A 25,422-nucleotide genomic window follows, 5' to 3' on the forward strand; every position below is an offset into this window, starting at 1 on the left:
GCCCAAGGCACGGGGTTGTGGGAAACTGAGTCTGTGATGATCAGTACTTGGGTGAGGGCTCCCTCCGGTGGCGGTTGGGGAGAGCCACAGAGGTACTGTTTGTGACAGAGCCACAGAGGTACTGTTTGTGACAGAGCCACAGAGGTACTGTTTGTGACAGAGCCACAGAGGTACTGTTTGTGACAGAGCCACAGAGGTACTGTTTGTGACAGAGCCACAGAGGTACTGTTTGTGACAGAGCCACAGAGGTACTGTTTGTGACAGAGCCACAGAGGTACTGTTTGTGACAGAGCCACAGAGGTACTGTTTGTGACAGAGCCACAGAGGTACTGTTTGTGACAGAGCCACAGAGGTACTGTTTGTGACAGAGCCACAGAGGTACTGTTTGTGACAGAGCCACAGAGGTACTGTTTGTGACAGAGCCACAGAGATACTGTTTGTGACAGAGCCACAGAGATACTGTTTGTGACAGAGCCACAGAGATACTGTTTGTGACAGAGCCACAGAGATACTGTTTGTGACAGAGCCCCTCCTGCAAGCGGCTCCGAAGCGAGGGGCGGTTCGACGCCGAGGTCTTCCACGGGGTCTAGGGGCAGGTTTGTCAGGATGGTCATGATGAAAGGTGGCAGTGAGTGCTGGATCGAAAACGTCTCGAGCAGGTATCCAAGACCGTTTCTCAGGTTCATTGCCTTCCCAGTCAATGAGATACTATAACTCTCTGCCTCGGCGCCATGAGTCCAGGATTTCCTGAACTTGGTAGGCCTCCTCGCCGTCAATGATTAAGGGAGGGGCATCGTTGGCAGCGACCTCATCCTGGTCTCTCTCTCCTCCCGGACCACCGGCGGGTTTAAGCAGCGAGACATGGAAAGTAGAGGCAATACGGTAATTAGAAGGTAGATCGATATGGTATGAAATTGGTGTAATTTGTTTAATGATTTTGAAGGGACCCACGTACCTTGGACTTAGTTTTTGCAGGGCAGCCGGAGGCGGAGGTCCCGGGTTGATAACAAGACCCAATCGCCAGGTGAGTATTCCGGTCCATCTCTGCGACGACGGTCCGCTTGTTCTTGGAACCTTTGAGCCGCTCTTCGGAAATGGACGTGAGCAGAGTTCCAGACTTCCTCACTCCTTTGTAACCAAGAGTTGATCGCGGGCAGTGCTGAGGGTTCCCCAGACCAGGGAAACATTGGAGGTTGAAAGCCCAGTACACATTGACAAGGGGTTAGCCCGGTGGAATGTTTTCTCAAGGAATTTTGTGCATACTCAGCCCAGACTAAATAGCGGCTCCAGTCGTGCTGATTGTCATGGCAGTAACTCCGCAGGAATTGAGACAGCTCTTGATTCAAACGTTCAGCTTGACCGTTGGATTCGGGGTGATAGCCTGATGTCAGACTCACGTTGATGTTGAGTTGTGAACAGAAGGCATGCCAGACTCGAGAGGTGAACTGCGGGCCATGATCAGAAACTATATCCTCAGGTAGTCCGTAAAAGCGAAACACTTGCTGCAATAGCACCTCGGCAGTTTCCCAGGCTGTGGGTAATTTAGGCAAAGGTATAAACCTGCATGATTTGGAGAATCGGTCAACAACCGTGAGCACTGTGTTAAATGAATTGAGACCGGTAGATCAGTCACGAAATGTGTGACCATGGTCTTTCTGGTATGGGTAGAGGTTGTAGGAGTCCTGCTGGGCACTGATGAGAGGTTTTTGTGATGTTGCACGTTTGACATTGAACGAAGTGGATGGTGTCAGTGCGGATGGTTGACCACCAGAAGCGATTGCTAACTAGCTGTAAAGTTGCTGTGATGCCTGAATGACCAGCGCTGGGGGTATCGTGAACCCAGTGGAGAACTCTCGATCATAAGGATTTAGGCACATAAGTTTGGTTAGGTGGGCATGCTGGTGGGACTGGTTCAGTGAGTTGGGCTTCCGAGATCTCACTCATGATGTCCCACTGGACTGGAGCAACAATACGAGCTATGGGCAAAATTGGATCTTGAGCGAGTTTGTGAGGGGTGTTCTCAAACTGCCTGGATAGGGCATCCGCCTTAGTGTTTTTTGAGCCTGGGCGATATGTGACTTTGAAGTCGAATCTTGCGAAGAACAGGGACCATCTGGCTTGTCTCGAGTTTAAACTTCTGGCGGATTGAATGTACTTGAGGTTTCTTTGATCGCTAAGTATAGTGAACGGTAATTTAGCTTCCTCTAGCCAATGCCGCCACTCCTCAAGGGCGGATTTCATTGCGAGAAGTTCTTTGTCCCCCACATCGTAGTTGAGCTCAGCTGGGTTAAGTTTGCGGGAGAAGTAAGCGCATGGGAAGAGCTTTGCTGGCTGCCCATGACGCTGAGACAAGATAGCGTCAATTCCCACATTTGATGCGTCAACTTCTACAATGAACTCCTGGTTGGGGTCTGGGTGATGAAGTATTGGGGCGGACGTGAACCTTTCTTTGAGCAGATCGAATGCTTGAATGCTGTCGGGTCACCATGATAAGCGATGTGAATTCTCTTGACCTGTGCGGTGAGTGGAACGGCTATGATACTGAAGTTGCAAATAAACCTCTGATAGAAATTAGAGAAACCCAGAAATCGTTGTAGTTCCTTGACTGTGGTGGGGTGCGGCAAATCTACGACTGCTTTGACTTTGTGCTCGTCCCATTGTTACCCTCCGAACTAATGATATAGCCCAGGTAAGCCACTTGAGTCTTGTGGAATTCGCATTTCTGAAGTTTGGCGATAGTTGATTGTCTATGAGGCGTTGCAGAACAGTTCTGACGTGACTGACATGAGCATCGGGTTATCAGAGTAAACGAGAATGTCGTCCATGTAAACGATGAGGAATTGATTTAACATGTCTCTAAACACCTTATTCACAAAAGCCTGGAAGACGGACTATTTGCGAGCCTGAACGGCATAACAAGATATTCATAGTGCCCAGATGTTGTGGAGAAAGCCATCTTCCATTCATCTCCCTCTCTGATATGGATCAGGTTATAGGCGTTTCGGAGGTCTAACTTAGTGAAAACTTGGCCTTGCGGAGTTGTTCTAGGAGGCTGGTACGAGTGGCGGCGGGTAACAGTATTTAACAGTGACTTCATTCAGACTGCGATAATCAATGCAGGGCCGAAGGCTTCCATCCTTCTTAACGAAGAAAACCCGGCAGATGCTGGTGATGTAGAGGGGCGGATGAATCCCTTGGCCAATTCACCCTCGATGTAGGAATGCTGCCAGGCAAGACATCAATGGCGCAGTCATAGGGACGATGAGGAGGTAGTTGGGTTTCACATTTCTCACCGAATGCAATGGCTAAATCTTGATATTCAGTTGGAAGTTCGGGTAAGTCGGGAGATTTCTCTTCAGAGGGAGGTGGTTTGGAAGGGGATTCATGCAGGGGAGTGTTTAGACAGCGCCTATGATAGTTTGATGACCAATGTGTTATTTGATGATCGCCCAGGATATGGTGGGGTTGTGAGTCTCAAGCCAGGGAAGTCCGAGGATGATGCAATGTTTGGGAGAGTGAATCACAAAGAAGCGGATTGATTCTGAGTGGAGAGGGCTTGCTTGAAGAATTAGGGGTTGAGTGACAGATGAGACATTTCCTGGTCCGAGTGGACGCCCATCTAGCGCCGCCACTGCCACATGGGGTTCACATGAAATGAGAGAGATTCCGTTAGATTCAGCAAACGTTTTATCGATTAAATTGCCTGCGGCTCCTGAATCAATGAGGGCTATGGCAGTAATCCATGTCCCTTCCACTTTTAGCTGAACATTGATTTCAAAAGAGTCAGGATGAGTTTGGAGGCTCACTGATGCAGCTTGATGGCGCCAAGGACGAATGGGACAAGAAATTCGGAAGTGCCCGGCTTGACCACAGTAAAGACACAAACGCTCACGCATTCTACGGTCTTGCTCCTCAGTGTCCAGGTGGGTTGAACCGATCTGCATGGGCTCAAGTTCAGATGAATGAACAGGGTTTGAACTGTGGAACTTGCATACCTGCCGCGAAGTGCTCTGAGAATATTATCCAATTTGATTGCGATTTCCATGAAATCCTCCAAAGTTCTGCCTCATCGCGACAAGCCAGTTCAGATTGCAGCTCGGTGTTTAAGCCTTTTTGGTACAGCAGCTTGAGCGGTGATTCCTCTCAACCTGACTTAGCAGCAAGCGTGCAAAGAAAGGTGAGTGTGTAATCAGTGTTTTTACCTTGTGTTCTCCAGGTTCTTTTCCTCCAGCTACGTGTTCAAGACCTCCTGAATTCGCACAGGAAGTTGTTGTAGTCTGAAGGAAAGACATACGGCGACCCTCCCAGGTAGCTGTAGCCCACCGAGTGCTCTCCTGGTAAGCAGCGAACAAATCAGGGCAACGTTGCTGTCTTCTGTGGGGTATAAACTGGGTTGTAGGTTGATAAATAGGGTGCATTGTAACAAAAACCCCTTACATTTGGCGGATGATCCGTCGAATTTGTCAGGCAGACTGAGGCGTGGATTGGGGTTTGCTGAGGCGGAATCAAGGTTGGTTGAGCAGGTTGAGTGGCATGTTGACCTGGATTAACAGCAGAAAGGGTTAATGTTTGGATCAATCTCACCAGTTCCTCAGTTATAGTGGTGAGTTTCTGAAGCTGTTGCTGATGTGTGGCAAGCATAGTGGCTTGGGACGAGACTTCCGACATCAGTTGATACATCTCCGCTGGATCCTGTTGTGGCGAAGACTTCTGTAGGGAAGGGTCAAAGACATTCGGATCCATGTGCGACAAGACTTTAATCATGGTCAGGCAGTCAGGGTCAAACAGGAGCAGGAAGTACAATACAGGGATGATCATAGACGTAAACGATACCAGGCAGAAGGTCGAGGTGGGCAGCTTATAATCGGAGTCAGGAACGGGCAGTAGACAGGCAGAGAACAATCAGAGAACAAAGACAATCCAAATCAGCAACAGGTAATCAAACACAAAGAAGAACACTCAGAATTGCAGCCAGAACAAACAAGACTTTGCGGTGAGTGTCTGTGAGGAAGTTCATTATATAGGGCGAGTGATGGGAAACAGCTGGCAGGGCTAATCAGCCCAAGGCACGGGGTTGTGGGAACCTGAGTCCGTGATGATCAGTACTTGGGTGAGAGCTCTCTCCGTGGCGGTTGGAGAGAGCCACAGAGGTGCTGTTTGTGACAATTATGACAATTACAATTAATGAAAAATAATGATATAAGCTTTGTTTCATTATCAATTAAATTATATAATTACAATAATACTATATGACTATATTACTGCAATTACAACATCTTTATTTCATTATCATTTTTATTTATTATTACATTTTATTAAGTAAATATTGCAACAATACTACTGCAATATGTTTTATTTTTGTAATATTCAAATAAACCAGTAATACTGGTTTATTTAAGAGTAAAACAACATTATAATCATAACATATTTTTATTAATTTGTTTTCATTAAAATACATAATCATTTATTATTATTATTATAAATATTAACATTATTGTTATTATACTACATTTTAATATCGATGTATTATTTCTTTTAGTATTTCAATTATTGAAATAAAAAGCAGATGCAAATATGCCAGCTGAAGTAATGTAACTTGTTTACATCAAGACAAATAAATTTAAACAATTGTAGGATTTTATGTATAAATGTACTGTGACACATTTAAATTATATTCTGAGAGCTTCTCTCACTTACTGAAAGATATTATTTTTATACAACTTTACTGTCATTAAAATATATTTTATTAAATGCTGTGATGACATATTTTATGTCCGGCTAATTTCAGTCTCGTGAGGAATCGATTATATTCATGATACAAACTTCAATTCAATTTGATCTCAAGTTGATTTGTTATTATTTCTGAAAAAAAACCTTATTATAAATATAAACAAACTTCTCACACACACACACACACACATACACACACACTCACACACACACACACACACACACACACATACACTCTCACACACACATACACTCTCACACACACACACACTCTAGTGATTGTTGTGTTATTAATGTCTCTGTTCTTGTGTTCAGGGGTGTGTTTTTCACACTGGATCCAAACACAGCACACACTCATCTCAGACTGTCTGAGGAGAATAGAGAGGTGACGTTTGTGTCTCAGTCTCAGTCGTATCCTGATCATCCAGACAGATTTGATGGTGTGTATCCTCAGGTGTTGTGTAGAGAGAGTGTGTGTGGACGCTATTACTGGGAGACTGAGTGGAGTGGAGGTGTGGAGATATCAGTGTCATATAAGAACATCAGCAGGAAGGGACCGGGTGAAGAGTGTTTGTTTGGATATAATGATCAGTCCTGGAGTTTGATCTGCTCTCCTCACAGTTACTCCTTCATACACAATAAGATAAAGACTGATCTCTCTGTGAAGCCCATCATCAGAAGAACAGGAGAGTATGGAGATATCTACAGAGTAGGAGTGTATGTGGATGAGAGCGCAGGAACTCTGTCCTTCTTCAGCGTCTCTGACTCAATGAGACTCATCCACACAGTCCAGACCACATTCACTCAGACACTCTGTCCTGGGTTTAGTTTTTATTATTCTGGATCATCAGTGAAACTGTGTTGATGAATCAGAAGTGACTGATGAGATTCTACCCAGAATGCTTTGAGCTGCTTGATGAATCAGTAACAGTGAGATGTTATGAGTCTCTTCAATACATTAATACTTCAGCTCAACTTCTATAGAAACAGGAAGATAAGAATTAATAATTCATCTAAAAATAGATATAAAAGAAGAAATGTGTCAGAAATAGAAAGATCTGTGTCAGTGTGTGTGTGTGTACTTAAAAATATTACATTTGGTTTTGATTTGACTTATTGATATCATTATTATTATTTGTTATTATTATGAAATACTGAATTTGTTCCTAATAAAGACACTATCCTTATAAAAGACAGATTTATTAATTTTCTTTGTTATTTTTTATTGGGCTGATGTGAAGTAAAATGATTAAAATCAGAGAGCTTCATATTTCACTTAATTATATCATAAATACATTTTATCACATATTATTGCATTATTATCTTAAACTTACAAAGTAAAATTCAGAACAAATAAAGCTAAAATATGTTTATTATCTTTATATTCATAGAAGAAACTGAGATTCAATTGAATAAATCAAATCATTTTGATTTGATCTACAAATTCTTTATGAGTTTGAAAAATCTTTATAATTCTGTAATTTCAAGAATCATCATACCTGAGTTTGTCTCTGATTGAAAATATGACAAATATCACAAGTTTATCATGAAATGAAAACACAGTTCTCTTCACAGACTAGATATAAAGCTCATCTCTATTAATATTTTAGTCTTTTGGTTGCTCTGTGGTTCATCACATACTTTATATTCTTTACATTTACGTTCTAAAGGTTTGTAGTTTTTCTTTCTGTTAATTCTTGCTTATATATTATTAATTCTATCTTAAACAGGACAAAGTGTAGAAACACAATACAAACCTTCAATATGCCCTCAGTGTGGAAAGAGTTTTACACGGAAACAATATATTAATGTCCATATGACAGTTCACTCCGGAGAAAAACCTTACTCTTACTCTAATTTTCCCGCCATTTTAGAGAGTATCACAACACATACGTGAGCTTTCCCCTCGGCATAAACAATTAAGAGATTCATGTGTGCTTCCCCTACACTCTTAACACGGATTTTGTCTAAACAAAATATTTTAAGCAATCATTACTTATTCTTTATTGTTTTGTTTTTTTAAGTTGTCACTGCAAAAAAAATAGTAGTTGTTTGCACTATTCAGACGACTAATTGCCTGCACTGATAAAGTTATTTATTTTGTGTATTACGCTAATAGGTCAAATTTGCTACTTTAAGATTCGCATGAGTGATATTTTTTTTTCTTATAGAGCAGTAGTAACCTATCGAACAGTTTAAAAAACAAGATCATTAGTTGGTGCCAACTTTTAAAATTACCATTAACTTTTTATAGTGGAATTGCATCTGCAACTTTTACAAAAAAATTGCTTATGCTCTGTTTTCACAGGTTCATGTGAAGATGCAGTGTAAGTGTAAGTTTTGTGAATTTATATGTGACAAACGGGTTACCTATTAAAACATTATAGGTTAAAACATGGAAGCTACACCAGAACTGTTCCATTTCCTTGCCTACACCAAGATTGTTTATGCACATTTAACTCCATTAATGCACTTAAGGTTCACTTGTCTAAGATTCACTCAAAAGCCCATAATGCTCAACTGTGTGAAACTGGCCAAAAACTTTTCACTGTGAGTTGTGTGATTTTTATACTCCTGCACAGAAGGGGATTTGTTCACTCACCTGCGCAATACACATTTAAAAGTTAATCACAGAGTCCAGTGTCCATATAAAGATTGCGGCTTTCACACTAATGTGTACTCCACATTTAATGCACATAGAAGTAGAAAACACAGAACAGAGAATTGGAGGATGTTCAGGTCAGAATTGATGTCTCAGTCTGGTAATGTAGCTGATGAAATCATATGCCTCTAAATGACTCCTCTATTTTAGAGGACAGTGAGGATTACACCAATGAGGAAATTCATGATTTAGGAAGTGGTTGAAGCACAACCTTGCAGCACTTTTTTAAAGATGCATACTGTGCTTTACATTCCAGAAAGTTCCATACAAGAAGTAGTGCAACAGCTTGTACAGATATGTGAACTGTCCCAGCCACTGCTGCATAATTCAAAGAAATTCTCAAGCAATACACAAATATAGATGATTCAACTGTGAGACAGTTAGTCAGGGCTGCCTCAGACAGCAATGTCATAACAAGATTGTGTGGCAAGGAAGGCTCTTTATCAACCACTAAAAGGAGAGCAGCATATTTGAGCAAGACGTTTACAGTGGTTAGGCCAGTAGAATATATTATTGCAGTGTGGTGCTGTATATGTTCCAATAAATGAAATGATCCTCAAAATGCTGAACAGGGCAGACATTTTAGATAAGGCTCTTTCACTTCACAAGCTTGTGCCACACGAGTACAGTACATACAGAGATGTATGATGTTCAAACTGTAAAGAAAACAACCTGCTTAAAGGGGAGGAGTTCAGAATTGCTGTTGGTCTCTACACCGATGATTTTGAAGTGTCAAACCCTTTGGGAACTTCAAAAAAGAAACACAAATTTAATGCAGTGCATTGGATCCTAGCTTATCTGCCATCAAAATACAGGTCTACATTGCATTCTATTCAGCTTGCTCTTTTATGTAAAGCCTCTGATGTAAAAGAATTTAGCTATGCTAAAATTGTGGCTACTCTCATTAAAGATCTGGTTTATTTGGAGCAACATGGCATATATGTTGAGAAGCTGGGAACTTGTGTCAAAGGCACAGTCTTATATGTGGCTGCTCACTCTTTGGCAGGATTCTTCGAGAGCTTTGCAGTAGACAAGTTCTGCAGGTTCTGTTTGGCAAAAAGGAGTGACATCCAAGACATAGAAGTCTCATCAGGCAGCTTTGAACCCAGAACCCAGAGAAAATCTCAACCAGTGTGGTGTAAAAGGTGAATGTGTGTTGACCAGTAGTCTGCAGCATTTTCATGCTGTTCATGGTGTGGCGGGAGGAGCCAACGACAGACACAGTGGGCGTGGCGTCAGGCCTCGGAGAGGCTTTTTATTAACAAAATAATAATACAAAATAAAGTGTCCAAGGGGGAAAGTGTCCAAATAAAAAGGGGGATCTGGTGTCCTCGCTGCGTGCTCGGTAAAGTGATTTAGGCCGTGTTTCAGGGGGGAAGGGTCCAGGTAAGGGGCGGAGTCCGGCGGTCACACACGCTCCCCTTTATCTGGTCCGGGGCGCGAGGGGCGGCGGATTCTTCCGCGGCATCTCCGTCTCGTCTTTGCTCCGGGCGGCAGAGTGGGATGAGCACTTCTCGGACGGCGGGGTGAGGTCCATTGCGCACCCTTCCTGGACCCACGAGGACACCAGCGTGCATGCACAGGGGAAGAGACCGGTCTCCCGAGGAGAGGCGCGTTCGATACTTAACGGCGACGGTAACGAACTCCAGGTGTGCCTCGTCACACGCCGCCAGACCTGAACAATACCATGCCCCTCCTCTCGAACACACCCACTCCCGTCGGGAGCCTGGTGAAGGGCGGCGAATAAAGGACGGGGTGATGGTGACAATAAAGAGGAGGGGCAGCCGACTCGTCACAATGGGTAGCCCCTGACATTCTCCATTACCTTTTTGACGGTATTGTTCCTGTAGAGTTATCACTTTGCAATTCAAACCCGATTTCTAAGAAATATTTCAGCTTGGACACACTGAACCATGCCATCAAAATATTTCCATATGCCTTTAATGACTCCACAGACCGGCCTCAGCCCATTGCCCATGGTTTCTCTACCAAAGGGACCATAGGTGGAAATGGTCATGAGAACTGGGCTCTAATTCGACTCCTCCCACTTATTATTGGCCATAAAGTATCAGAAGGAGACAATGCATGGAACATTCTGTTGCTCCTCAAAGACATTGTTGAGTTGGTGGTAGCAACAAAACACACTGAAGAGTCCATCCATTTTCTCTTGTCGCAAAGTGTCAGAACACACTACATTTGCTGATTACGCCCAAAACACCACTTTGTTGAGCATTACCTTCAGATGATTAAGGCATTTGGTCCACTTTCAGATGTCTAGACAGTGCGCTTTGAAGGAAAGCATAAATATTCCAAACAAATAATCCGGAATGCGCACAATTTCAGAAATGTAGCTCTTACACTGGCTATTAAGCATCAGAAAATGATGGCTTACTATTTAGACTCAAGCTCATTTTTTAAGCCAGTAGTCAAGTGGCTTTTTATTGTCTTTTTAACTACATATAGCTGTGCAGTACATAGTGAAATGAGACAACGTTTCTCCAGGACCTGGTGCAACATGGAGTCACACTTACAACATAATACAAAAGAACTTCACATATTGAGCTAAGACAGTGTCTTAGCCACATAAAGTGGAAAGTGTGTGGACTAGTGCAAACAGTAGGGGAGTACAGTGCAAACCCAGTGTGCAAACTAGTGCAAACAGTGCAAAGACAAAATTAGTGCAAGGCAAAAACATAATTAGTGCAAGAACACAAAATACAACAACAATAAATACGAGGTGCAGGAATGCTTATGGGACAGGAAGGCCATTCAGGTGTGGTTATTGAGGAATCTGATGGCTTGTGGGAAGAAACTGTTCAGCAGTCTGGTTGTGAGGGCCCGACTGCTCGGTACCTCTTTCCAGATGGAAGGAGGGTTAATAACGTGTGAGGGGTGTGTGGGGTCCTGTACTACATATATTGTGGGCTTTGCGGATGCAGCGTGTGGTGTAGATGTCTGTGATAGAGGGCAGAGACGCCAATGATCTCTTCAGCTGTCCTCACTATCCTTTGGAGGGACTTGCGATCCGATACGGTGCAATTCCCAAACCAGGCAGTGATGCAACTGCACAGGACGCTCTCAATGGTCCCCCTATAGAATATAGTCAGGATGGGTGGAGGGAGATGAGCTTTCCTCAGCCTCCTCAAGAAGTAGAGGCGCTGCTGGGCTTTCTTGGTGATGGAACTGGTGTTGAGTGACCAGGTGAAGTTATCCGCCAGATGAACACCAAGGAACCCCCTACGGTCGTGTCATCAGCGAACTTGATGATGTGATTGGAACTGTGCATCGCTGCACAGTCATGAGTCAGCAAAGTGAACAGCAGTGGACTGAGCACACAACCCTGAGGAGCTCCAGTGTTCAGTGTGGTGGTGCTGGAGATGCTGTTCCCGATCCGGACTGACTGAGGTCTGCCTGTCAGAAAGTCCAGGATCCAGTTGCAGAGAGAGGTGTTCAGGCCCAGCAGGCTTAGCTTCTCTATAAGTTGCTGATGGTGTTGAATGCTGAGCTGAAGTCAATGAACAGCTTTCGGACGTAGTTTCCCTTTGAGTCCAGATGTGAGAGGGCGAGATGGAGGGTTGTGGTGATAGTATCGTCTGTAGAGCGGTTTGGACGATACGCAAACTGTAATGGGTTAAGTGAAGCTGGTAGCTGTGACTTGATGTGCCTCATGACAAGCCTCTTGAAGCATTTCATCACAACTAGTGTGAGTGCGACGGGACGATAGTCATTGAGGCACAAAACCACAGACTTCTTAGGTACCGGGACAATTGTTGTTGTTTTGAGGCACGTTGGAATGACAGAGCTGCTCAGAGAGATATTGAAGATATCAGTAAACATCCGCTAGTGACGAAGTTTTCCTTCAGCTTTATTTTATAATTTCTATACATTTATGAGTTAACTACATGTTACTTTTGTGCCCTTCTTAAACACAATGGTGTCTGCTGTTGGAAGATTGCATGCGAAGGCAGTGGGGGCTAGGTTGCATGCAAAGGCAGTGGGGTCTGCAAAACATACATCAACTGGTAAATGCAATAAGGTTATAAGCCAGCAGGTTCCCATAGAAAGAAACCATAAGTAAGGGGGCCTCATGTCAAACACACCATAAGTAAGGGGGCCTCATGTCAAACACACGCACACAGACCCTATAGAATTGACAAGGGACTAAAACAAAAACCCTAAGATTGAATACAGATGTTCTTACCTAAAACTGATGGTATGTGGGGTGGGACGCTAGCAGGGGTTTAAAAAGAGGAGACAGAGACCAAGAGGGGAGAGGCGGACTGCTGCTATCTCAAACTTGTCAATAAAGTTTTTTCCTGACACCTAAAAATCCTGCTGTACGAGTCTCTTTGCTTGAGAAGTGACTTCGCCTCCAAATCAACAATAACTTTCCACAACACTAGCTGCTCTGCACACTCCTTTAGTACTCTGCCTGGAATGTTGTCCGGTCCATCAGACTTCCGTGGGTTAACTCTATAAAGTGTTTTCCTCACATCAGCTGGGGTGAAGCAGAGTACCGGGTCATTGGTATGAGGGGTGGACTTCCTCACCGTTGTTTTATACTGTGCCTCAAAACGTGCGTAGAAGTCATTCAGCGCATCTGGTAGGGAGACGTCACCATCACAGACAGATGGAGTTGTCTTGTAGTTGGTGACCACTTGAATGCCCTGCCATATGCGCCTTGAGTCGCTGCTGTTTTGGAAGTGGCCGTGGATTCTTTTAGGATAAGCGCGCTTGTTGAAATGGTAGTTGAAGTGGTTGTTGAAGTAGTTGAAATGGACAAGGTAACTTTATCGTCAGTCACATCTTACCCAGAGAATGTCCAACAAACTTTCTGCCAGAGAGTTCCTCAGCCTTCATCAGTTCTTGTTGCATCTTCAGTGTCTATAGATGGAATTAGATACTGTGCTGATATGATGATCTCTGTTGGTTCTTGCTCAGGCCTCCCTAAATTCAAGCAGCTCAAAAAGATTTTGGCAATAAACTCTGAGATCCTCTTTGTCTGCAAAGAGATAACTGCCTGGTATCATGAGCATTCAGATCATTTGAGCTCTGTGAGAGCATTAACCCCTCTCTGTCTTTTGTGCAACTAAAGGAGCTTAATGATGTTTTCCCTCTTCCAGCGTACAAATTTGGAAACAATTTGATTGTGACACTCGGGCGCTATATACTGTGCTAAATGGCAAGTGTAACAGACACATCCTAAAAAAATTTTTGCATAGATGGTGCCAAACTGTATTTTAAAGTGGAAATGAAGCAGTTAGACAAGTTTAAGTAAATTGACTCTCTTAAAAAAATACATAACAAAAATGCTATAAATGTAACTATTTAATAGAATAGGTTATGCTACAGTTTTCAAAGCAAGTGCACCCAGTGATGTCACAGATTCCAAGATCTTGAAACCTTGCATTGAAAACTAACGAAACCTTTTTTTTTTCTATTAAATGATTGAATTTATAGTATATATATTGTTTTATGGTGCGCAAATCTCCTGCACCTTCTACCTTATTTTGTTCATCCTTAGGTAAGGTAAAGTAAGTCGAGTCTGTCCTATCTCTCATAAGCATTTAATCATACTCACAAGACAAGTCACAGAAGACTTCTCCGTGGTCTGTTCTGCTCAGGTCTTGAAATCAGAGTCTTTTGGCAGGCGAGCGTATTGGTTATAATAAGATATAGTTTATTATATATAGGTTAACTGCATTACAAATAAAATACTAATATAGAATAGAAATAAAAACAAAGTTCTATAATTTGCGAGCTCAGTTGTTCGAGGCGCCGTGGCGATGCTGTCTGGCATCGGAGAAGCGTGTCGCGAGGTGCAGCTTTAACTTCTGGTTCACTTCTAAGTTATATAGAATACAGGTGCATGTCAACACTTTTGGTAATGTCCCGTACAGCTGGAGATCTCCTTTCAAGAAGCTCACTATAAAAACACAGCCATCTTATCAGTCTGCTCTTCTGCAAAGATCATTCTAAGATGTCCTTCTCTCGAGAACTCAGCACTCAACGGTAACATTCATATTCTTCAAAGTTCTTATTAATACATATTTTATCTCTGGCTATACTTTAACTAAATGCTACATATATCATACCTAATGTCTTTTCTCAATAAACTACTTTTACACATGATGCTATAGTGGTCTTTCTACTATTCAATAAAGTGAATACAATACCAAGTCAATCAATCAATCAATCATTTTTATTTATATAGCGCTTTTAACAACACAGGTTGCATCAAAGCACTGTACAGTATAATGACAGGGATGTATAATGACGAAAGTGACCAATTTCTTATTAAATGCAGAGACGGTCTCTGTAGTCAATTCAACGATAGTCACTAGAAGTTAAGTGTCCCCAACCAAGCAAGCCAGAGGCGACAGCGGCAAGGAAACAAAACCCCATGCATACAGAATGGAGAAAAAAAAACCTTGGGAGAAACTAGACTCAGTTGGGGCTGTTCTCCTCTGACCGACGCCCAGCACTTAACTTCCAGTTCAATTTTAAACGCTGCTGTGTCAGGTAGTGTAAATGACTTAGTGTGTGCGTGTGTGTGTGTGTGTGTGTGTGCATCAGGATCTGGTGATCTGTCGACGGGCGATCTAGGTGTTCTGGTCTCTGATGAACATAATCTCTGGGTGCTGATCCACCATCTAGTCTGGATACAAACTGTGAAAACAGATTGAGAAAGAAACAGGACTAATATTAGCGTAGATGCTATTCTTTTACGATGTCACAAGTACATCGTATTTTAGAGTAGTGTTCCCGGTTCCAGCAAATCTAAGTAATGTAGCCTAAAAATCCTTTAACGGATTTGAATAATAAAAGGTGTGTTGGTGTGTTATGTGTAGGCTAAGTTAAAAGATGTGTCTTTAATCTAGATTTAAACTGGCAGAGTGTGTCTGCTTCCCGAACACAGTTAGGAGATTGTTCCAGAGTTTAGGTGCTAGATAGGAAAATGATCTGCCGCCCGCAGTTGATTTTGATATTCTAGGTATTATCAAATGGCCAGAGTTTTGAGAACGCAGCGGACGTGCAGGACTATAATGTGATAAGAGCTCGCTCAAGTATTGAGGAGCTAAACCATTCAGGGCTTTATAGGTAATTAATAAGATTTTAAAATCTATTCGATGTTTGATAGGGAGCCAGTGCAGTGTTGACAGAACCGGCTAATATGATCATACTTCCTAGTTCTAGTAAGGACTCTGGCTGCTGCGCTTTTGGACTAGCTGAAGTTTGTTTATTAAGCTGCAGAACAACCACCCAATAAAGCATTGCAATAATCTAACCTTGAGGTCATAAACGCATGAATTAATATCTCTGCATTAGAGGTTGAAAGCATAGGTCGTAATTTAGATATATTTTTAAGATGGAAAACGCAGTTTTACAGATGCTAGAAACATGATTTTCAAAGGAAAGATTGCGGTCAAACAGCACACCTAGGTTCCTAACTGATGATGAAGAATTAACAGAGCAGCCATCAAGTGATAGGCTGTGTTCTAGATTATTATATGTGGGGTTTTAGGTCCAATTATTAGCACCTCTGTTTTTTCAGAATTTAACATTAAGAAGTTACTCATCATCCAGCTTTTTATATCGACTATGCATTCTGTTAGATTATCAATTTGGTGTGTATCACCAGGCTGCGCTGAAATATAGAGCTGAGTATCATCAGCATAGCAGTGAAAGCTAACACCATGACTCCTGATAATATCTCCCAGAGGTAACATGTACAGGTTGAAAAGTAACGGTCCTAGCACTGAGCCTTGAGGAACTCCATATTTCACTTTTGATCGATATGATACCTCCTCATTTAATGCCACAAACTGATAGCGGTCAGATAGATATGATGTAAGCCATGCTAAGGCGCTTCCTCTAATGCCAACATAGTTTTCTAGTCTATCCAAGAGAATGTTGTGATCGATAGTATCGAATGCTGCGCTAAGATCTAATAGCACTAATAACGAGATAAAACCACGGTCAGATGATAGAAGCAGGTCATTAGTAACTCTAATGAGAGCAGTCTCAGTACTATGGTACGGTCTAAAACCTGATTGGAAATCCTCACAGACACCATTTTTTCTAAAAAGGAATACAGTTGTGAGGATACTACCTTTCTAGTATCTTTGACAGAAAAGGGAGATTAGAGATTGGTCTGTAATTTACTAAGTCTTTGGGATCAAGATGTGGTTTCTTAATAAGAGGTTTAACTACAGCCAGTTTAAAGGTTTTGGGAACATAACCTAATGACAATGATGAATTAATAATGTTCAAAATAGGATCTATGACTTCTGGAAGCAGATCTTTTAATAGTTTAGATGGAATAGGGTCTAACATACATGTTGCTGGTTTAGATGATTTAACAAGTTTGTACAAGTCTTCTTCTCCTATAATAGAGAAAGAGTGTAATTTTTCCTTAGGGTTCTAAAGCTCATTATCTGATGTGAAACTGTAGTTGACGGCTGCATAGTTACAATTTTATCTCTGATGGTATTAATCTTAGAAGTAAAGAAATTCATGAACTCATTGCAGCTATACTCTTGGGGCATATTAGCACCTGCTGATGCTTTATTTTTTGTTAATTTAGTCACTGTACTGAATAAATACCGGGGGTTGTGTTTGTTTTCTTCTAAAAGGGATGAAAAATAATCAGATCTTGCTATTTTTAATGCTTTTCTGTATGACAGCATACTCTCCCGCCAGGCAATACGAAATACTTCTAATTTGGTTTTTCTCCACCTGCGCTCCATTTTCCGGGCTGCTCTCTTTAGGGTGCGTGTGTTGTCATTATACCATGGAGTCAGATTGTTTTCTTTATCTTTTTTAAGTGCAAAGGAGCAACTGTATCTAAAGTGCTAGAAAAAAGAGAGTGCATAGTTTCTGTTACATCATCAAGTTTTTGCATCGTATTGGATGAACTAAGGAATTGAGATAAGTCAGGAAGGTTATTTAGAAAGCTTTCTTTTTGTGGTGGAAGTGATGGTTCTACCATACTTGTAATAAGGTGCAGAGTTTACAGGTTTAACTATACAGAGTTCACACAAGACTAGATAGTGATCTGAAATGTCATCACTTTGCTGCAGTACTTCAACCATTTTAACATCTATTCCATGTGACAGTATTAGATCTAGAGTATGATTTTGACAATGAGTAGGTCCAGAGACGTGTTGTCTAACCCCAATGGAGTTTAAAATGTCTAAGAAAGCTGATCCTAATGAGTCTTTTTCATTATCAACATGGATATTAAAATCGCCAACAATTAAGACTTTATCTGCGCCAGTACTAACTCAGTTAGAAAATCAGCAAATTCTTTAATGAAATCTATGCTGTGCCCTGGTGGCCTGTATACAGTATCCAGTACAAACATGACAGAAGATTTATCACTAGCACATGATTCTGTAGATAATGTTATATGCAGCACCAAAACTTCAAATGAGTTATACTTAAAGCCTGCCCTTTGAGAAGTACTAAGAATATTGTTATAAATTGTAGCAACACCTCCTCTACCTTTTAAGCGTGGCTCATTTTTATAGAAATAATTTTGGGGGTAGATTCATTTAGAGTAATATAATCATCTGGTTTTAGCCAGGTTTCTGTCAAACAAAGCAAATCTAGCTTCTGATCATTGATCAAATCATATACATAAAGTGCTTTTGTGGAAAGTGATCTAATATTTAGCGAGCCAAGTTTTATCGTTTGCTTATTTGAATTATAGGTAGTTTTAATTTGTTGGACATTAATTAAATTATTGCTTTTGAATAGGTTTGGACGTTCTCTGTATATTCTAATTCGGGGAACAGACACAGTCTCTATAGTGTGATATCTAGGTGAAAGAGTCTCTATGTGCTGAGAATTAACTGCCTTCTGTGACGTGAGGCAGCTAGCAGACGGTCGGTTTAGCCGGTCTGTCTGCTTCCTGACCTGGGCACTAGTTGGTCATGTTGGAGCTATAAGACTATATGCCATATTTCTAGATAGAAGAGCGGCACCACCCCAGGAGGGATGAAGACCATCTCTTTTCAACAGGTCAGGTCTGCCCCAGAAACTCATCCAATTGTCTATAAAGCCTATGTTGTTCTGCGGGCACCACTTAGACATCCAGCCATTGAGACCCAGCAGTCGGCTGTAAATCTCATCACCCCGGTAAGCAGGGAGGGGACCAGAGCATATTACATTGTCCGACATCGTGCTTGCAAATTCACACACCTCTTTAATATTATTTTTAGTGATCTCCGACTGGTGAAGTCGAACATCATTAGCGCCGACGTGAATAACAATCTTACGAAATTTACGTTAGCATTAGCCAGCACTTTTAAATTTGACAAGATGTCAGACGCTCTGGCTCCCGGTAAGCATTGGACTATGGTGGCTGGTGTCTCTATTTTCACGCCCGTATAATAGAATCACCAATTACTAGAGCACTTTGATCAGGTTTCTCAGTGGGTGCGTCACTGAGTGGGGAGAACCTGTTTGATGTTCTGATCGAACGGAAGAGCGGTGTTTTGACCCGCGACTAGCCCGCCTCACGGTCACCCAATTGCCCTGCTGCACGGGCTCTGAAGCTGGAACCGAACAATGTACACGATTCACTGTACTAGTCGCATCCAAAGCAGTATCTACAGCCCTCGATTCTTACTGTCCTCAATTAAAGTTTGGATACGTGTCTCTAATTCTAAAACCTTCTCTGTCAGCCTAGCTATTTCCCTGCATTTATCACACGTGAATCCCTGATCGCTAACAGAGAAGGATAAACTATACATGTGACAGACGGTGCAAGTGACGATGCAGGAGAAGCCATTTACTCACCGTGAGGATTCACTTACCACTCTTGTTTTGATGAGCTTGTGAAAATGGAGCGAACAAGCGCGAGGAACAAATGAACAGGAGCGGGAAAAAGCCCACAATCGAAGCGCAAAAACGCGGATGGGAGCGAAAGTGAATCGGCTAACGAGTACTAACTCACCACCGAGTTATAGATTAAAGCGAACGAACTAACAGCAGTCTAATTAGTTAGATTTAATTTAATAGTATCAACGATATGTACACAGTTAAATTATATTTGATCGTTAGAGAAGAGGTGATAAATTGAAAAGCGAAGCTACACGCAGCTACAAACAAACCAACCTCTCAGCAGACAGGAGCAATCGAGCCTCAGCAGACAGGCTGTGTACTGTGTATTTTATAAATACTTATCAATTAAAAGAATACAATATTCTGTATGGTCTCTTCTTCTTGATAAATCAGTAACACATCACAATGTGTTCACAATACAAGGTATCACTCAAATAAACAAGGCAAACTTACAAAATTGGGAAAACTTCCCATTTCCTCAACAATATAGATATTTTTATATAGAGCAGAAGTCAATTTAATAAGAAAACTTAACTTGACTGCTTAATTTCCATTTTAAAACACAGAAAAATGTCATCTAAACTTCTGATTACGTCAGTAATTTCATATTAGCCTGTTAATGAGAACATTCATATTTTAACAAGTTTTTTTTGTGACGCGGATGGCAGACCAGAAGATGACATTAAGGGTCATTCTCACTGAGGCAGATATAAGAAAGGTCACCCTAAATAGGAGGCCTGCTACAGTGGAGGAAATGATGAGCAATATTAAGGAATTGCTGGAACTTCATTATAGCTTCAGTATCCAGTACAAAGATCCTGAATTTAATAGCAAACTATTCAGTCTGTCAGATATCGCAGATCTCCCTGAAAAAGCAACAATCCAAGTCATCCCAGGAATTGAGCTGGTTCCTGTTTCATCATCTGTAGAAAGCTTAGATAACAGCCACAGTGCAGCAGATACCGAAATCCTTTCACAATCGTCTCAGGAGCGACAAACACAGTGGCCAGAGCAATTTGAAGTCCCAAATTTCTCTGTTGATCTCGAGTATAGACTCAGACAAGCAAAGCTGCTGTATCTTAGGGACGGAACACTCCTTAAAGTAACAAAAGATCTTAAACACGAGGTCCTTCAGATATTGGCAGAGAGTATGTATGGCTTCACAGCATATCCAAACAATGCTCAGTTTGAAAAAGCTGCAGCAGCACTGATAAACAAGTATCTTTGTCTCCAAGAGAAAGGCTCAACCAGTAGCTGCAGTGATCGGAAGAACAGTTTAAAATATAAAATGTCTAATTACAGGTCAAAACTCAGACAATCAGGATGCCGTGATGTTGCAGTAGATGCTGGTAAGCGTGGAGGGTATTCAAGTCCAGGAGAACCAGCTAACAAAAATATTAAGGCGGCAAAAAAAGGCGAGCTCAACTTCTTACCCAACTTTCCACACAGATTTGATCAGACAGGCCTTGAGGATGCTCTTAAGATCTTGGTCGATGAAATGCAGAAACAAACACCAAATGGACAACTTGTGAAAGAGAAAATGGAACTTACATTTGCACTAAGAAGAAGAGAAGTTGTGGAGACTGCCATAAGCCAGATGGTGGAGCGCTGGCCTGCTCTTTTTACGGAGGATCAAGTTTGTTCAAGAGTCTTAGAACTCATCTAGGTTTCTGTTATTATTTGATGCCATTGTTCAGTGTCATTTACAGTCTCATCCTGATGACTTTCTTCAGATGATCACAATTTTTGGTTAACCTCTGAGTCCATATAATGCAAATTAATAAGACACCTATTTTATATAGATTTCGTATGAATTACAATTGTTCAATTTCATTATTTTATCTACATCTTGGACGGCATACGGGTGTGTAAATATAATGCTCTCCATTCTGTATTCTTGTTTTGCAGGATTGTGGGAAAGAAACCTCAAGCAGGAATACCATGAAAGCATTGATCAACACAGTCTTCATCTAATTGAGATCTTTCGATCTAAGAGAGGGAATGTAATTGACACAGCTTTTTAAAACAAACCAAGAAATATCTTTATTTCTGTTTTGATGATGAACTGTCTTATGGGTTTTAGGGTAAATAATGAAGAGTTGATGAAGCAGTCATAACCAATTTGTACATTACTTTCTCTGTGTCAGACTATTTGTTTAACATAATTGATAGTTATTTAATGAGTGATGTCTTGAATGTGTTCTGTTGTTAGGACTCTGCTGATGATCACTTGTTCCACCACCTTGATCTTTGAATTCTCCTTGTTGAGCATGAAGGTGCTGTGACTCCTTCTTCTCTGAATCTCTGTCCAGCCTCATTTAAGATTGTCATTGAGGTAGAAGTTGTGATGGAAAGCATTAAAGACTTGCCAAAAGCTTTGTAAAACTTCTCATGTTGGGCCACACTGACTTAAAGCCCAAGTTACAAACATTAAAAACCAGCTTGCAATTTAATTTTGACAGGAATGGCTGTTGTTCTTGTATTGTTCTTGAGTTGTACAATTAATCTCTGAAGAGATTATCTTGTTCAAAATGTCCTGTGATTGCAGTAAGTGATGTAAAGTTTAACAGTGTTTTGTGGTAAAAGTGTTTAAAATTCACAGTGGTCATCTTTAAGTTTTAGAGACTTGACTCGAGTTTTAATGCATATCCAGTCTAGTCACTCAGAAGGATATGGCATATTGTTGAATACTATGTGTTCCTGTTACTGTAAGCAATTTGCACAGGCGTTAAGAAACAAACAAAAAAGATTTGCATGTAAAACATTTTTTACTTGTCTTTTGTATGACAAGTTCATTCATTGATGAATACATTGTGCGGTAACACTTTAGAATACTGATCCTTCATTAATCAATAACTACATAGGAACAAATCAGGTGCTTTAACATTTTAACTAATTCACAAGACTGTTACATTATCAGTAACCTAATAACAGACTTGTACCTGATGTCCTATTTCTGTTTATATGGGACACGCAATATAAAATCTGAAAATATTTTCTGTGTGCATATGACAAGCATTTTTTGTGTATATCAGCTGGTGGGTCAGTATCTTGCTCAAGGATCTCACCTCAGTTGTATCGAAGATGAAACAGAATGTTGGTCATTCATTCACCCACATAAAATACTGCTTGTACCGAGACTGGAACCTGCAGCTTTGGGTTACAAGTCCATATCTAACCATTAGACTGTGACTTCTATATATGTGTGTGTGTATCTTGTGAAGGGTTAGAAGATTCTAGGATTACCTTTTCATTAATAACTACTATAAGACTCATGGTAACCCACTAATAATTACTCAAGTGTTACTACATCCTTCTGAAGGAGTTATCTAAAATTATTATAGAATTCTCCAAAAACATCAAAAGCTTTAAATCATTTTAGTGTTTGGTTTCACATGATATTTATTCATCATAACTAGAAAACAAGAATGACGCCTAAACAGAAGCACTGAACAGAAGAAGTAAACAGTGTGTATAGACACACGGCCATATTTATGATGACTGAATGTAAACAAGATGTATGGAACAAGTAAAAGTTAGAGTGGTTGTGTGTGTAGTTACACACACTAGAGCATGCATTGGAATGGTGTTTATCATACAAAGAAACACACACACACATGCATAGACGCAGGTTCTATGGGTTACTTTTTGTCTCTCGCAAAAGTCAATAAGCATGCCAGCTTTCTTTTTTTCTTCAATGGTGCTTTGCCGGGCTCCTGTCTGCATAATTCTCTGCACCGCTCTGCAAAATCAGAGAGTTTCTGTCCTCTTTGTAATGTGGCAGGCAGATGTTTGTGTGCCTCATTGTCACATGCTTCGAGCTCTGAGACTGCAGCAGTATCCACAATTGTCTTTCTATCCACACCGCATTTGAAGTACGCCTTTCAAATAGCCCAAGACCTTCTTGTATCTGTTCATGGCTTGCTCTGGAAAAAAGACTAACAAAGAACAGACAATAAAATATTAGTGTGTTATAAATAAATGGAAGTCTGACATCTGCTACAAGGATTACAAATATTACAGCCAAAAGGTCTTTGCTGAATTTGGTTGTATGTCAAAAGTTAGGAGAAGCTTAACTTGGAAAATTAGGGTCTAAGAGGAGAAGAACTTAATAATAATTTTAAAGTGCCTCTATTATTCTATTTCAATAGCTATTTGTTTTGGGGGTTAGATTTACATGCAGTTGAGGTTAAGGTCACTCTTTTCATTGCAGGATCATTCGTCTTCTCTCAGAAGATTCTGACCAGACCTCCTTTCTGAATTTCAGCTTTAGGGGCTTTTGGTGTAAAGTAAATTAATGACAAATGGATTTGAAAAAATAATGAATTGCACAAATTGTAAATAAGATCTATAAACAGTGTTTGCATTTTAATGCATTCTATTTTCAGTGCTTGCATTTTAGGGTTTGAAGCTCAATGTGGCTGTTTATTGAAAGGGTTCATTTGATGCAGTTTCAGTCTTTCTTTTCTCTTTGGAGTGTTACAAGCTCTTGGTGCATAACGATTTCATCTAGATATGTATATCGGAGACTTCTTATAATCAAATTTTTAAACATTTTAATGAATACATTTTAGATTTTAGGATCCATGGGAACCCAGTTAGTTTGTTGTCTGGTATTGTCTAAGTGAAGTGCTTGTATTCTCATGTGATCTCCTTTGTTTTCTTTAGGAGTATTTAATGAAGACTGTTGTGCACTTCATCACTTCATCATTTGTGACAATTCTTAAACTAAAAAAAGTTTTAGTCAAACATCAAAATGTTTCCACATTTTTCTTATTTATCTATTTTTTATTTTAAAAGTTTATTTCAAAAAAGTATCAGCCTCCCATTTCATTCCAATGCGTTCTTCAATAAAGAAAGAAATAAATGAAACATAAATGTATGGACTTTTAAAAGACATACCTCTTGTGCATTTTTCCTTTTTGTTCACTTTCCTTTTCTTGTCTTTATCCTTATGTTTGCTGGATTTTCAGGGTGCAGGGGATGAAGAGGACTGAGTTGAGATTGATTCAGATGAGGATGATGAGTCAACTTTGTGATGTTTCTTTTTCCTCTCAATTTGTCGTCTACTCATTGTCTTCTTTTTATGTTCTGTATGACATTCGTCTTCTGTACTGGAAGACTTTGACTCAGCATGAAGCTCCCATGTCTTTCTTTGCTGAAAGGGCTGATAAGGAATACAAACCAAATCATATTTACAGCACATTTAATTTCTTCCATTTTTGCCAACTTCCCATCTAAAGTTATTGTTAAATGTTAACACTTTATTACCTTTGTTAACGAACACCACAAAATATAATTTAAAACAACGACAGACTCAGACTGGAGTACACTGCTCCATTATATACCAGGGTATGTTATAATGTGGACTATGTCCATTTCCTGAAGTAAAACATTCATTTATAACTATTTGTACTGTAGCACACATGATAAGCATACCATATAACTGCTTGTAAAGTATAGTTGATTTTAGAGATAAAACAGCTTACCGTTAGTCAGGCTCCTACGCAGAAAATCTCTCTCGCTTTCGATGTCCTTGGATTTATCTTCTAAGAATTTAATTTTAGCTTTATAAAAGCATTTTCCTCCTTCAGTTTCTGAACAGACACCCGTTGAGTCGGTGCTGTTGCTGATCCTGATGGAATCTAAAAAACACTGTAAACACTGTTGTACTGTAACTCTCCATCTATCTAAATATCTATACTGAAACAACAATACAGTCCTACGCTCAATAGCTTCAACTTTGTCACAGATCAAGTATATTTCAATATTTCATCAATTTTATTAAATCAACCAAGTTTTTTTTGGTCCTTACAATGTAGGTTAAACCAAAGCACGCACACACAATGTGTGTCAAAACACTAACAACACTAACATTAACAAAAATAATTCAATATTTAATGACTGTGTTTTGGTGCTGGTTTAGGTTAGTCAAAGGTACATAAACATGACACTAAAACAACCAGTAGATGGCAGCACGTGTCTGTTCAAATGAATCAAACTATTATTTCAAAATGGCTGATTCATTTAGGATCAAATCAATAAATCACAAACGGCTCACTAGGTTCGATCAAAAACGGATTGATTCAAAAACAAAACACAGAAGTGTTGCTCCGAGATGCTCATCAGCTCTGCTCTGGCTTTGTTTTAATCCATTTCATTAGTAAAACAGAAAAAAA

At 40.5% G+C, this 25,422-nt stretch overlaps 1 protein-coding gene and 1 long non-coding RNA gene across 3 annotated transcripts in view; one reads left to right on the forward strand and one right to left on the reverse strand.

The window, feature by feature from the left end:
* The window catches only part of LOC122342945 (NACHT, LRR and PYD domains-containing protein 12-like), a 510,774-nt gene that overhangs the window by 17,347 nt on the left and 468,005 nt on the right, over positions 1–25,422 (forward strand).
* LOC122343181 lies at positions 22,982–24,814 on the reverse strand. Of its 2 annotated transcripts, none has more exons than XR_006250704.1 (3): positions 24,733–24,814; positions 24,146–24,410; positions 22,982–23,181 (listed from the first exon to the last, which is right to left on the reverse strand). It is a non-coding gene; the product is annotated as an uncharacterized LOC122343181 (long non-coding RNA). The 2 variants fall into 2 exon arrangements; XR_006250703.1 differs by lacking the exon at positions 24,733–24,814 and adding an exon at positions 24,515–24,724.

This window comes from Puntigrus tetrazona, chromosome 4 (genome assembly GCF_018831695.1).
Source record: "Puntigrus tetrazona isolate hp1 chromosome 4, ASM1883169v1, whole genome shotgun sequence".
In the NCBI taxonomy this organism is placed as follows: domain Eukaryota; kingdom Metazoa; phylum Chordata; class Actinopteri; order Cypriniformes; family Cyprinidae; genus Puntigrus; species Puntigrus tetrazona.